Source organism: Notolepis coatsorum (genome assembly GCF_963971535.1).
Source record: "Notolepis coatsorum genome assembly, chromosome: 20".
NCBI lineage: Eukaryota > Metazoa > Chordata > Actinopteri > Aulopiformes > Paralepididae > Notolepis > Notolepis coatsorum.
This window is the reverse complement of record NC_140184.1, coordinates 70,469,619-70,484,625: the sequence shown is the minus strand read 5'-3', so window position 1 is coordinate 70,484,625 and position 15,007 is coordinate 70,469,619. Positions and strand designations below refer to the sequence as shown.

The following is a 15,007-nucleotide window of genomic DNA, read 5'->3' as shown; positions in this document are numbered from 1 at the left end:
AACCATAGATTCTATCAACCTGTTCACTGATCTCACTACCCTCCCTGTACGTGTCCTAACCCGACCATCACTCCCTACGTGAGGGTGTAAATCAATGGGAACCGCAACACCCATGTCAGGTGAGTGCGAAGCCCCTACATCTGAATCAGTGTGAGCTGTGACAACTATGTCAAGTGAGTGAGAAGCCTCCGCATCTGAATCGGTGTGAGCTATGACAACTATGTCAGGTGAGTGAGAAACCTCTGTGTGCTGTGCCTGTGTGTCAGGTGTACATTGAGCAGTGGCCCCTGCAGGACTGGCTACTGGGCTAACCTGACCTAACCCATCTGTCACAGCCAACACAGAGTCAAAAGAGTCTGTAAGTGACGAGACCACAGGCCCCTCTACCTCCACAGAGTCGGTCAGGTCATGTGCAACACCGCCCTCAGACCAAACTCCAGATACAGGATCCATACCGTCACTACTATCACAGTCCCCCTCATCTGACTCTCCGTCATCAAACACCTGACCAATCTCACTGGCGTCCTCCCCCTGCTCTAGCTCAGGAAAAGGCAAGAAGTTGACCTCCAGCAAACGGTTCCTGTGCACTACCCTTGTGCGCCCCCCTACATCCTGAATCTTATAGACATGGATACTGGGGTTGACACCAACAACTGTATACACTCCATCCTCCCATTTGTCAGCCAACTTCCGTTTTCCCCGCTCTCCCTGATTTGCTACCAGAACCCGATCCCCCACAGACAGGTAAGTACCCTTGACACGCTTGTTGTACTGTCGGGTCTGGTGCTGTTGCTCAACGGTGGAGTGCTTCTGAGCGATCTCCTTGGCACTCTTCAGACACGAAAGCAGGGAGCCAGCATAGGAATCGTAATCTACAACTCCAGGGTCATTCAGGACCTGCCTGAACATGACATCCACTGGTAGTCTAGGGACGCGGCCAAACATCAAAAAGAAAGGCGCGTAACCCGTAGTCTCATGAACAGTGGCATTGTACGCAAACGTGAGTGTCTGGACCTGCTGCGGCCACTGGTGCTTCTTCCGAAGCGGGAGAGAGCGGAGCATGTTCCCCAGAGTGCGGTTAAAGCGCTCTGTCCCACCGTTACCCATGGGGTGATAGGCCGTTGTGTGGGATTTGGCCACTCCCGCCAACCTGAGGAGCTCAGCAATCAAATTGCTCTCAAAATTGGCACCTTGATCTGCGTGTATTCTCTCAGGGAACCCGTACACACAAAACACGTTGTCCCAGAGCTTTCTGGCAACTTGTTTCGCCGTCTGATTAGCGCATGGGAACGCGTGCGCCAACTTGGTGAAATGGTCAGTCACCACCAACACGTCCACTGACCGCTGATTGCTGTCCTCAGCGGACCAGAAATCCATACACACTAACTGCATCGGTGCGGAGCTCTTGATACTTTCAAGGGGCGCACGAGCAGCAGGCTCCGGGGACTTCCCATACACACATCTTTGACAACACCTGACATATGCCCTGACATCCCTCTCCATATCTGGCCAATAAAAACGTTGCCTGGCAAGAGAAAGAGTGCGATCTTGGCCCTGATGACCCGCCAGATCATGGATGCCAGACAATGCCTTGTCCTTCAGACTCAGCGGCAGCATATACTGAGTTCTCCTCTGCTTGGACACTTGGTCCCTCGTCACGCGGTACAGGACACCATCACGGACCTCCAGTTTGTCCCACTGTTTCAACAGTCTGAGAACCTTCTGGTCAGCGCCGTGCCTCTCCCGTCTAGATGGTCGCTTCCGAACAGCGACAAAGGGTAGCACCCTAGAGATGCAAGTGTCCCGTTCCTGGCTCAACCGGAGCTCCTCAACTGAAAACATCGGTAAAACATCCTGACCCTCGGACAGATGTTGGATGGTCTGAACCAAACCCAGCGCTCTGGACTCAGCAGCACCAATCCAATCACATTTAGACTGACAAAGGGCTCTGATCTCCTCTGTCCCACAAGCCATCCCGAATAGTGAGCTACTCACCGTCTGGGACAGACAACTGGTCCTAAAAACATCTTGCACAGAGTCCCCCTCAACTGCCCCCGCTTCCTGCACAAGAGCCGGGTACGGCTCCCTCAATAACCTCTGACTAACATGCTTAGCGAACGGGTCACGACTCAAAGCGTCAGCCACCACATTCTTCTTCCCTGGCAGGTGTTTGAGATCAAAGTCAAAAGACGCAAGTTTAGACACCCAGCTAATCTCACATGCGTCAAGCTTTGGCTTCGTAAGCAGATAAGTCAACGGGTTATTGTCCGTCCAAACTGTGAATCTCTGACCCTTCAGCCAATGGCTGAACTTCTCGCATATGCTCCATTTCAAGGCCATGAACTCTAGTCTATACGCTGAATACTTACGCTGTGAAGCACTGAGGGTCTTGCTTGCAAAAGCGACAGGCCTGGCCTTAGACTCACCTCGAGGTACCTGCGACAGCACAGCGCCAAGTCCGTCCAATGACGCATCAACTGAGAGGACAAAAGGCTCCTCAAAATCTGGATGGGCGAGCACGACACACTCCAGTAACATTGTCTTCAGCCTATCGAAAGCTTCCCCACAGACCGCTGTCCAGTCGGCAGGGGTGAGCCTACGAAAGCTGCCAGGTGGTTTCTTGTCCTTAGGGGACCTCCCCTTCCTCTTTTGTCCAGCCGTAAGGGCGAACAATGGCTTCGCAACAGCAGAGCAGTTTGGGAGAAAATGCTGGTAATAGAATACCATCCCGAGAAACGACTTGATCCTACGGACAGAGGGTGTGCACCCATCAACCTCCATCAGATCTTGTACTGTCATGTTGGAGATAACCTCCACCTTGGAGGGATCAACAGACACGCCCCCACCACCGACCACATGGCCCAAGAACCTAACCTCCTGCTGCAGCAGGTGACACTTATTGGGAGCCAGTTTCAAGTTGTTCTCCCTCAACCTCTGAAACACGGTGTGGAGCCTAGACAGGGCCTCATCTTCTGACGGCGCGAAGACCAGGAGATCGTCAAGGTAACACAACAGTTTTGTGAAGTTCATGTCCCCAAAGATTCCAGTCATCATTCTCATAAAGGCTGCAGGGCTATTACATAGACCCTGTGGCATGCGATTGTACTCATGCAACCCGAGGGGGGGTTATGAAAGCCGTGTACTTCTTGTCATCCTCATGCATTGGGATGTTAAAGAAGCCAGAGGTGAGATCCATCGTACTAAAGAGGCAATTGCCCCCAAGCGCAGCAAGACAATCAGACTGGTGTGGCAAGGTGCGCGCATTCAACCATCTGAAATCAGTGCAGATGCGAACCCCCCCATCCTTTTTCCAGACCATTACAAGATGTGAAGCGTACTCACTCGAGGACTTCCTGATAATCCCCTTTTCCTCCATATCAGTGAGAACCTGTCTCAGCTTCTGATAGTGAGCCGGGGGGACCCTCCTGTAGGGCAATCGAAAAGGGCGCTCATCCACAAGACGGATGCGATGAGTGTATCCCTTGACCTCACCACAGTCTAACGAGTCCTTGGAAAAGATGTCGCTATATTCAGTTATCAACTGCTCAAGCTGAGACTTGCAGGCTTCACTGACCTGGCAAGAACTGATGTCAATGTCACCGAGCCCGAGCTCTGACAAACTCCTAGCCGGCGAGGCCGAAGGACCGGCACAACCAGGGGCGTCAGGCTCTCGCCTTTCCGAAACTGCCTGCAGTCCCTGAAAAGCATCTAAGTCCTCAATCGCCAAACACACTGAAACATCAGCCAACTTGCAATTCCTTTTTAGTGTGATAGGTTTGTCAGACGGATTGACAACAGTCATGGGCACCCACCTATCTCCCCAGAGTGGTGTAACGAGAACACCTCGTGGCATAGCCTTGGAGTCTGTTGGCTCCACGATTACAGTGCTCCCAGGTGACATAGGCACCTTAGCAGGGAGTCTGCCCCAGACTAAGTGCTCGTGTCTCGGTAGGAGCATCACGGCCTGGGTGAGCTTCACAGTACCAATTTTCTCGGGAACCGTACCGCCCCTCCAGCGCTCCACGTTCGTAAACATGGACAGAAACTGCTCCACTTCCGGACTTGACTGAGGCTCTGGTCTCGATGCGAGATCCCAGTACTCACTACCACCCTTCAGGACGTGGGTAACATGTTTAAGGACATTCGTGCCAACTATCAGGTCATCATGTTGACCGGGCACGACCAAAGTGGGTACAGTAAAGGAGACCCCATAAAGCTGCATGTCTAAATCATAAAAACCATCATGCCTCGTCTCCAGACCACCACAGCCAATCAAAACAATATTTTCTTCAGGCTGCTGCTTCCCAGGTAAAACACCCCCAGAGCGGAGCTTCTCCACTGCATATTCACTGATACTGCACGACATAGAGCCAGTATCCAACATGCCTCTAAGCTGAACACTCTGGTTGACCAGGACTGAAGCATAAAACAGGTCACTGAAAGCTTGAATCTTTTGAGTTGCTTGAATGATCGTACGAGAACCCTTAGGTGCTTTGGCACACTTGTCTTCATACAAGTGAGCAAGATCAGAGACATCAGTGAGGGACTCATCTATACCACCCACACCACCCCTCTCTAGGTGTGAGTTTAGTCGTTTAAAGGACAAGACTGACCACCAGTGCTGCCACTGGGCGGGGTCTGCTGCTGGTTGTGCTGCTGAGGACAATCCCTCTTCCAATGACCGGGAGACAAACATGCTAGACACCTGTTCTCCCCTCTGCAGTGGGAAAGAGTGGAATGGTCAGGAGAATTACAAACTCTGCACAACCGGCGCTGTGTGTCAGGCACCCGAGCTGTGGCGCTGGCTGGCACCTGAGTCTGCACTGTAACTAGGCGGTGTAATAAACCCACTAGACTCCTCATGTAGTCATGGCCACCTCCGGAACCATCTGTGGGTGCTGGGGACGGTGCCGGAAACACCGATGCTGTTGCACTCAATACTGGTGCGTCACTGACTATAGGCACATGACACTGGGAACGGACCCTGCGCTCTACCGTACCTAACTCGCTCGGTCCCCCTGCAGCAGTTCGAGACTTCCTGTCCTGCATGTGCTCATCGAGTCTCTCCTGGATCTCGCAAGCAGACCATTGCCCAGCAGACTTGAACTTAAAAACATTAGCCAGTGACTGATCAGGGTAGTGTTTGATAAACATCATGCTAACCTCGTGACTCGGGTCCTCGATACTACGGCCTTGCCTTCTCAAACACTCATCAGCTACTTCTACTGTCCTATTTAGCCTGATCCAAAACTCCATAGCATCTTCACCAGGCTTTGGTAGTGTACTATAAAAGTCCGCCAGGGGCATGCTCGAGTATGAGAGTTCACTAAAATGTTGTCTTAGTATGTCAAAAATCATGTGAGGGTTCCTTGTGTGGTCAATAGACTTGTTGTTACGCAACTTTATCCTTACCACATCCCCTGCTTTACCCATGAGCTTAGATAGAATCTCCTGTGATTGCTCACCAACTGGAGTGGCTCGTTTCCTCATGTACGAGGTAACCAAATTCTCCCACTCATAAACAGTGAATTTGTCTGAATTATCACCCCTGAATATAGGGGGCTCTCTGGCGTCTGAGTGCACGACTATTCTGTGTGGCACTGTCACCTCTGAGGGACGCTCAATAGACCTAATACTGTCTGTGCTCCTGCTAAACTGCAGCTTAGCTGTGATGGACTCGCCAATCTTTTCTGCCAGCTGTGTGATGAGCGCACTTAACTCTGGCTGTTCACCTGTTAGTCGCTCACTAACTGGTGATTGACTTGGCCCGGCACGGTCCACATACCCTAACTCTGGCCTTTCACCTGTTAGCCGCCCATCAACTGGTGGTAGACTTGGCCTGGCACGATTTACGTACCTCGTGGAGGTAAGCTGTGGAGTGTCAAATGTTACTGGATCTGGTCCTGTTGCTTCCGTCTCTGAGAGCCGGTTGTAAAATCCCCCCCCCCCCATTCAATTCAATATCAACTACTACATCTGTATTCCCCCCTTCTGCCATTGTCCTACTCTCACCCTTAGGTGTTTTGGCTTAACAGAAGAAGAAAAAAAATTAAATAACCTGTTCAGGTCTTTTAAATACTGTAGTAGAAAAAAAATTAAATGAAAAAATGAATAGGAATTAATTTACATAAGGGGTTAACCAATCGTCAATAAACCCTTATATATTATATATACAATTAACATCTAAATGTCTTCTGCACATCCACTGGCATCATCTTCATGTCTTTTTCTTCTTCACCAGTTCATTCATTGTCTGTTCACAATTTAAAAAAAGTTTATCACTAGATGGCAGCGTCTCACCACTGATGAACTGATGAGGGCTGTGGTCTGTTCCTGGGACACGTAGGGTGAAGGGTTTATCACCGGCCACTAGATGGCAGCGTCTCACCTCTGATGAACTGAAGATGGCTGTGTCGTCATACCTCGTGGAGGTAAGCTGTGGTCTGCAGTCTGCAGTCCCCCGGCGAACGATTTGATGTCGTTCTCCCTTCTCTTTGATGAATCTTTATCCGGGTCACGGCACCACTGTAACGGATGTGCTGTCCGTGTCTCCTGCTGCATTGTGTTCTGGGTGTGATGCTTAGGGACGAGTCGGCACACGTGGACACTGTTCAATCATTTATTTGATGGTCTGCAATGGAGGCCACCTGCATGAAACGGGTGGTCAATGCCACAAAAGGAACAGCGTCACAATACATTCACTCGTCAAGTCTCTCGCATGGAATGCTGGTTTCAGACTGATAAACAATTATATTTGCACAATAAATCACATATTAAGGCACATACCTGCATGAAACGGGTGGTCAATGCCACAAAAGGAACAGCGTCACAATACATTCAATTCTCATACAAAATATATACACAACAGTGTGAAACACAATAATACTGCGCGCTACAGTAATCACATACCTCTCGCATGGAATGCTGGTTTCAGACTGAACCCAAACCGGAAGGTTGCTTCTAACACGCGTGAATAACTGACCCGGAAGTGCTAAACTCATGAACGTGAACTTTCCAAGTTACGTTCAGATAAAAGTGTCTTTGGTATAAAGAAATAATAAATAATAAACAATAGTAAACATTAAACATTTGTAAACATAGGATTTGGTGACATTTCAAACCTTAATAATAATAATAAACATGTTCAATTGACACTTGTTACACTTGAACCTCCGGTGTAAAGTCTTCGAAAATGGCCACTTTGTGATCGCCAAGCCTTAGGTTACCCCTTCTGGCACGAGCCGACCGCATGATGAGTTCTCTCTGCTGTAGCCTGTTCAGCTTGACAATGATGGGCCTCGGTTCCCTGTTCACTCCAGGAGTGGTCCTGCCCGCTCTGTAGGCCGATTCACATACGGGAGGGGAGGGGAGGACGTCATTCCCCAGTATTTCTTGCAGCAATTCCGGCATGGTCTCAGAGACGGCCTTCCCCGCTGCCCTCCGGTACTCCAACAATCCTGATGTTGTAGCGTCTCTCCCGGGACTGTATTTCCACAATTACCGACTGTAGTTTGGCAACTTCGGCCTGCCTAGCCAGCAGGGAGAGCTCCAGATCCGCCATCTTCTCGCCCTGTAATGAGGCCTCCGTCGTTAGCGCAGCTAGTTCGATAGCATTAGCCGAGGAGACAGCGTGCAGCGACTCCATCTTGTCTATCAACGGGACGACCGCCAACCTTATTTCCTCTGATATCTCTCGATGAAGGTTATCACAAAAAACCGCCAGCACTTTTATTTGTGTTTCAGCGAAGCGTGTCTCAGATTCTGCATGGAGCTTGGTCATGACCGAGAGCACAGCTTCGCTTATCTCCCTGACACCGGGCGATGGTGCGGCCAGGCCCGGTGGTAGTTTGCTGGCTGGAGCGCTCATGGATCTGGTTTCCACCATCGACATCGCAGAAAGTCGAAAAAAGTTGACGACAGTAGTTGAAACTCGACGACTTAACAAGCAGACAAAAAACAAATAAAAATAAAATAAAGACTAATGGGGAAAAACGTATATTCCGCACGGTAGAAGGGAGCTCACGTGAAACACGTCTACTCCATAATCGCCTAGCTCCGCCCCCCCAATACATACAATTGTTAAGGGGATGCAGACCAGAGAAAGACTTTCGTCTTGTTTACATCAGGGTCCCCCATTTTCAATTCATCATAACATATATAACATACTACATGACATACAGATAGACAGTACTGCTACATCTATACATTTATGACATACCAGATTTGCAAATACAGTAGTTTGTGATACGAAAAGAGTCCAGAAAAGAGAGTATATACATTTGACGTAGAAACTGTACATTGGAGGAGGTTGGGTAGGTGGGGTGGGGTTGGGGGGGTGGGGGGGACTGTACATTGGAGGTGGTTGGGGGGGGGGGGGAGTGATTGACTGACTGTAGCCTAATCTAGACCAGTGGTTCTCAATAGTATTCGTGCCAAGGAGCCCTACATTTGTACACATTACTAGGCTACGGAGCCAAATTTGAGGATTAGAGGATTTTAGTTTTTCAAGATTTGAGTCCAGAATTCCATAGCTGTCTCGAGGTAACAGTCGAGTTGAAACCTATGATCAGAATATTCACTCAATGAGCTCAATTTATAGAGAACGAAATAGTGAAATCAAATGCCCATGGAAGTCCCCCAAGGGCCCCATGTGGTTCCCCACTATGAATTGAAAATGGGGGACCCTGATGTAAACAAACAAGACAAACGTCTTTCTCTGGTCTGCATCCCCTTAACAATTGTGTATTGAGCCGTACTGTATTGTACCCATTCTGCAATCTGTTAAATGAAGTTTTCATTCATTCATCATTCACCACGCGCTGAGAAGAGAACCACTGATTATAGTAGGGTTGTGAGATTAATTCATCAGCTCCCCCTACTGTTTACACGAAAAATATATTAGCAACATTTTGTGCACTTTTTTACTGTCTCGAACATACAAATCCCCGTTTGGTGTATACTATTAGGCTGGACAAGGTGTACATTTTCAATCTAATATTGTGTATAATTCGTGTAACGATCACAGTTGGATTTATATAAATTGTTGTGATGCCACGCCAAGACAGAACATTGCATTGTGAGTGTGTGTGCGTGTGTGTGTGTGTGTGTGTGAGAGTGAGTGTGCATGAACATCCAGGAAATTGAATAAACCGAGTGACGTCATTCGGGAGCGCCACTACGTACTACTCGGTCTGCTGGCCTCCGAAATGGGCTCCACTCCTCAGCCCTGATTTCATAAAATTTCCTCAACATATGAACTCTTCAGAAAACAAAGCATATCCACAATGACATTTGGAGGTAAGTTTACGAAATTAGAGACGACAGAGGTGCCTAAACACACTGTGTATTACGCTACTATCATAGATCACAAATCTCAGCCAAGCGAGGACAGGCTTGCTAGTCAGTGAAGCTAGCCGTATGAGCTAATGCCGTTAGCTGGCGAGACTCCGATAGTGTCCAGCGATGACGCCACCTTGCCCAATAATCAATACCGTTTATACAGTAGGTTTTATAGCTAATGTTAGCGAAGTCTGACAGTCAATCACTGTGTCGTGTTTTGGGGTAACAATGTTAAGTGACGCCACTACTAGCATTGATTACTAGCTACTGCGTTGATTGCGCTAGTTAACGTAACTTAGCTAACTGTTACGCTAGTGAAATCATAACACTTGTAACGGGTAACATCGTAAACATGCGATCCCTAAACGCCAGTCATTCTCTAAATTATATTACAAGTAATTGGGATGCCGATCCGCGGCAGCGTCAGTGCATGATTCATGAGTCATCCGTCTTAAATTGAGATGTATAAAATGACCGTAGTTACAGAACATGTATGCAGAGGCATAGCCTATAGATAGGCAATTAGGCATACAGTTGTTTACCCACTTTTACCATATTTTTTTGATGGGTGGAATTATGTGCATAATGTTTGCAGGAGGAGACTATACCAAACACCAGGTATATATGTGAACGTGTAATAAAGGAAGGCGTGTGAATGTGCTTGACATGAATGTGAACTTTACAGGAAGCTAATCAAATTCTTTTTGGGAGTTGTTGTATGCTCTAGCGTTGAGATGTGTTGTTCGGGGCCAAGAAAGGCTGGCACGTGATCTAACCTGGCTCACTGACCACATTAGAGATTCAGGAACAGCTCCTGAGTTCTGAATCACCTGATGGAGATTAGGCTACAACAAGTGATGACTGCCATGACCGATAATTCGCTGGTGGTTCTCCTGGGTGTCTTGTCCTGACAGTTTCTTAGTTACAGCTGGTATGTCATAAATGTATAGATGTAGCAGTACTGACTATCTGTATGTCATGTATGTCATATATGTCCTGATGAATTGAAAATGGGGGACCCTGATGTAAACAAGATGAAAGTCTTTCTCTGGTCTGCATCCCCTTAACAATTGTGTGTATTGAGCTGTACTGTATTGTACCCATTCTGCAATCTGTTAATAAAGTTTTCAATCAATCAACAGGATGTGTTTTCACAGGGAGCGGTAGCCCTGTACTGTGACGTATGTCTCCTGCTGTAGAACCAGCTGAAGTCGAGCACTGTCTATAATCTGCTCTTATGGTACAACAGTGCAAGCCATCTGTAACCCTTAAAGGAACATGCCAACATTATGGGAAATGTGCTTACCGTCTTCTCCAGAGTGAGACAAGAAGATGGATACCAATTTCCTCTCTTTGTGTTCAGTAGAAAGCCATCTGGCTGCAAGTTAGCCTAGGTTAGGACAAATGAATGGAAGCGTATATATGGATAAGCAGCTGTTGGTAAAAAACACCTCTCCCAGAGTTTTGAGCTAGGCTAGCTGATCCATATACGCTTCCATTCATTTGTCCTAAGCTAGGCTATCTTGAAGCCGGTAAGCGCATTTCCCAAAATGTTGGCATGTTCCTTTTACCAGGACAAACCTGACCAGGTCAACCCTGACATTCACACAATCAAACAACAATATTTCTACTGGTTTCATTTTCAGTGGTCACTGTCTGTATTATAGTGAGTCTGAGATTATTTCTCTGTAATAATGAAATATCCGTGTTTCCTTTGGGTTTTGGATGCACCCATGCTATCAAATTGCAAGTAGGGCGGCCTTTGGTTCGGGATGATCATGAGGGTATTGACTTTCTAAGAGCATACAGCTGACTTCAGGTGCAAAATAAGGATATTGGGTAACATTATGAAGACATGGTGTAAGGAAATACACAATACTGGAGCTCACTCAGAGGCCACATGCCAAGAAATGATTAACGATATTAGGTGGTCTGTAAAAACCATGGGGGGGCCATATGCAGGCAAACAATGTATCAGCTAGAAGAATGCACTTGGTAGAGTGCAGGCCTCCCCAAGGCTTGACAGTCTCCCCATGTTACCGTTACTTTCACACTCAACATTTTACTGGGTAGATGACGGAAACAAGAGTTGCCTATATTGCCAGTCTCATCAACAGACAGACTCAGCCAAAATTCTTCAGAAATGCCCAGAATCGCGGCTGGGTGGCGCAGTGGGCAAGGCGCTCGCCACTAACGCAGGAGATGCTGGTATCGAGCCCAGCTCTCGGCGGTGCTTCCGGCTTGGCCGGCCGTCATACTAACACAATTGGCAGTGTTAGAGGGTGGGAAAGCCGGTGGGTGGGGATTGGACGTTGTGGACAGCGACTCCTACAGGTTGGTTGGGTGACGCCTGTACAGCAGAAACAGGAAGTATCGGGGGCAGCGTGAGCCTCCCACGCGTTACTCCTCGCCACTGAGAGTCTGCGCTGTCTGGTGAAAAGATGCGAGAGGCTGCCTCCTCGTGTACCGGAGGGGACACGTGATGCAAGGCTTCTATCCTCACTACAGCCGACCAGTGGGAGGCATAGTCTAGCAACGTTCAAGCCGGGAGGGGAGAATTGGAATTACGAAATGGGATGGGAGAAAAAATAGAAAAATAAGGAGAAAAAGTGGATACAAAAAAAAAGAAATGGCCAGAATCTTCAAGAAATGTTATTGGATCTGGGGGTCGTATGTTTTGGCTAATCAAATATATATCTATATAATACATGATAGGCCTATATAATTTGGGTTCGACCGATATACCGGTTTACCAATGTATTTTCTTAATGTATTGTCGGTATCAGCCGATATTGAATTAAAGTGACTTTCATGTCCAATTTTACTATGGGAGTCAATGATGAAATCTGACAGGAGAAGTCACTGAAATTGTACTTATCTGTATACTAACTTTAACTAGTAACAGGGAGGGAGGTGATTATTTATATTTCATTTGAACCCTCTGGGACTGTACAAAATAAGTCTGAAGTAAACTACATTTCCCATACTGTCTACGAGTATACCTGAAATACCAAGTCCCATTTAAAATGTCTATGCTGCATTTATGATCGCTTATCTCTGTGTGTAATCTCAGCGTAACTGTAAAAGAGGTAAACCTCAGTTGCCTTTCGAGTAGAATAAAGTTTTGAAACGGGAAATGTATTGAGGGGTATTGGTGACTTGGTGTAGCTTCTATGTTAGCGGGAAAGACAAAATTATGGCACAAATGACCACTTAAAGGGAAATGCCACCCATTTTAAGATGAGTTAGTTCACTGTCGGTATATGTGAACATGCACCACTTGGTTCTAGCCCCATTAATTCATACATCCTTGTGATATCACTCAATCAATTGGAGGGTTCTAGCTTTAAAGCTATACATTGGAGAGAGAACCCACCAATTGATTGATATCACAGGTAGGGCCGTATTCTATTAAGCTAATAATAGTCTATTTATGTATGGTGCATCGTTCGGTTAGAGTTCTACAGTTATCAGTACCCCCATCGTTCCTGATGTTATCTGGACGCTTAACCAGGCTGGTCAGACCCCTAGTGGTGATTGCATCCGAGGAGCTCCGGGCCAAGAGCGACTGGACCTGTATATTGGATTACTCTACCCAGACGACGGCGAGCCTTCCACGGCTTGGATTATGCTTTGTGTGCTTTGATTATTCCATGGATAAAGGCCAACACTGCTGAGTGTTGGAATTACCCCCCGGAGAGGACTCCAGGTGAGACGGCGCTCTAGACGTGAGGTCGCCTCACGTCTCTCCGTTGTGGACCGGCAGATACCGTTCCACAGAGGGTCCAGCTGTATTCGTCTGCGGTCCGAGGTTCTGTGGGCACCGTGTCCAAGACTTTGGATTCTCCCAAGACACCGTCGGCCAGATGGGATACCGCCAGTGGCTTCTCTAACCCCCCCCTCCTACTGTCTTACAACCAGCGGGACCCCCCCCCCCCCTTAGTGTATCCAGCTATAATCATTTAAGTACCATCGCTATCGTTTCCTAAATATTCCAGGTTGTATACTTACTCCCTGCGCAACCAGAGATTGGACATTCAATGTTGATTTACCTACGAATACTCATTTGCCATAAGAGTGCATATTCCATATTTCAAATCATAAATGTAATTAAGTGATCGTTGTATACACCCTTTGCTGTATTAAACCTTCGATTTGGTACATTTGTGTGGATTCGTTTCATCAGGTGGGAAAGTGTTCATCATACTTATATCTTGTACTGGGTGGCCAGAAGTTAAAGTACATGAGGTAGTGGTATTAAATATCATATCTAACAATACAGTCAGGGAATTGTACCCCTCAGTTACAATATATATTGCGATATTTTGACATTTAAAACTTAAAAATGCTTGATTTAACCCTTTGATGGATACAGTCACACCAATATGATGATTATATAAACCTCTGTTGTCAAGTCTCGTCAATATAACCCCCCTCTATAAATAAAGTGGATTGGATTAATGAATTAAGTATCCCCTTTCGTGACTGTGACGCAGCCAACAAGGTTTCACTCGGCTGTGATTTAATTCAAGGTGGATCGCTGTTGTCGTTTGAACAACTTCAGATTTCATGGGAACTACCAATCCCCCAAATCAAGAATGTTTAAGATTAATGAAGTAAGATTTTGATTATTTGAAATATGGCCTGTGTAGACTAAACTATGCACAGAATTATGTCAGTCTACAAGGTCCGGATTCTACATGGTCCGGCAATGTAGACCTTGTAGACTGACTCCACTACAGACCAATTATCAGTGAATGTTCATGCATTTTTAAGAAGGGCTACTTCCACAAAAAAAACAAAGAACTCACCAAAACATCTCAGTAGCACCTTATCTAAATGTTCTATTTCATATATGGAGATTCATATTTAATTATGTATTGCATGCATTTCTACATTTTATTTCCTTTTTTGTTTATTCATCCCAGTATCTTTCTTTCTTATGTGTGGAATTCTACAAGGCATGTAGGTGTATATGTGTTTGAGGATGATATCCTTCAAACAGGCAATAGTGATGATATAATTTGGGCAGTGCTGATTGATTGATTGATTGATTGATTGAAAAGTTTATTAACAGATTGCAGAATGGGTACAGTACAGCTCAATACATACAATTGTTAAGAGGATGCAGACCTGAGAGACTTTCGTCTTGTTTCCATCAGGGTCCTCCATTTTCAATTCATCATATGACACACACGACATACAGATAGACAGTACTGCTACATCTATACATTTATGACATACCAGATTTTCAAATACAGTACTGTTTTTTTTATACTAAAAAAATCCAAGATGCTGAGCTGGGTTACTTTCCTCTAGGGATGCCCCGATCGATCGGCCACCGATCGTTATCGGCCGATAATCAGTATAAATATGCGATCTGTGAATTCCGATAATGAGTCATATTCGCCGATCGCGGAAACCGATCAAGCGGAGATCTCACTCGCTGTCTGTCTCAGACACACAGGACCTGCAAACTGCCGCTGCTCCCTTGCCCCGCCCGCACCCGTGTACAGTTTGTAAACACAGAGGACTGAGAGGCGGCTCCTCTGCTCGAGTCTATAGTGCATTCGACCTGAGCTAACGTTAGCTACCAAGCTATCGTTACTGTTTAAACAAAATTACCCAGTCAACTATTCACTTTTAGTAGGCATTGTCTAACGGTATT

General features: G+C 46.7%; 1 protein-coding gene across 1 annotated transcript in view; it reads left to right on the top strand.

Moving 5' to 3' along the window:
- The first annotated feature begins 9,211 nt into the window (after nt 1–9,211).
- atxn1l (ataxin 1-like) overlaps nt 9,212–15,007 on the top strand; it is a 46,814-nt gene continuing 41,018 nt past the window's right edge. The window contains exon 1 of the mRNA XM_084337533.1: nt 9,212–9,297. The gene's annotated coding sequence lies outside the window, so the exon portion shown is untranslated. The remainder of the gene's footprint in view (nt 9,298–15,007) is intronic.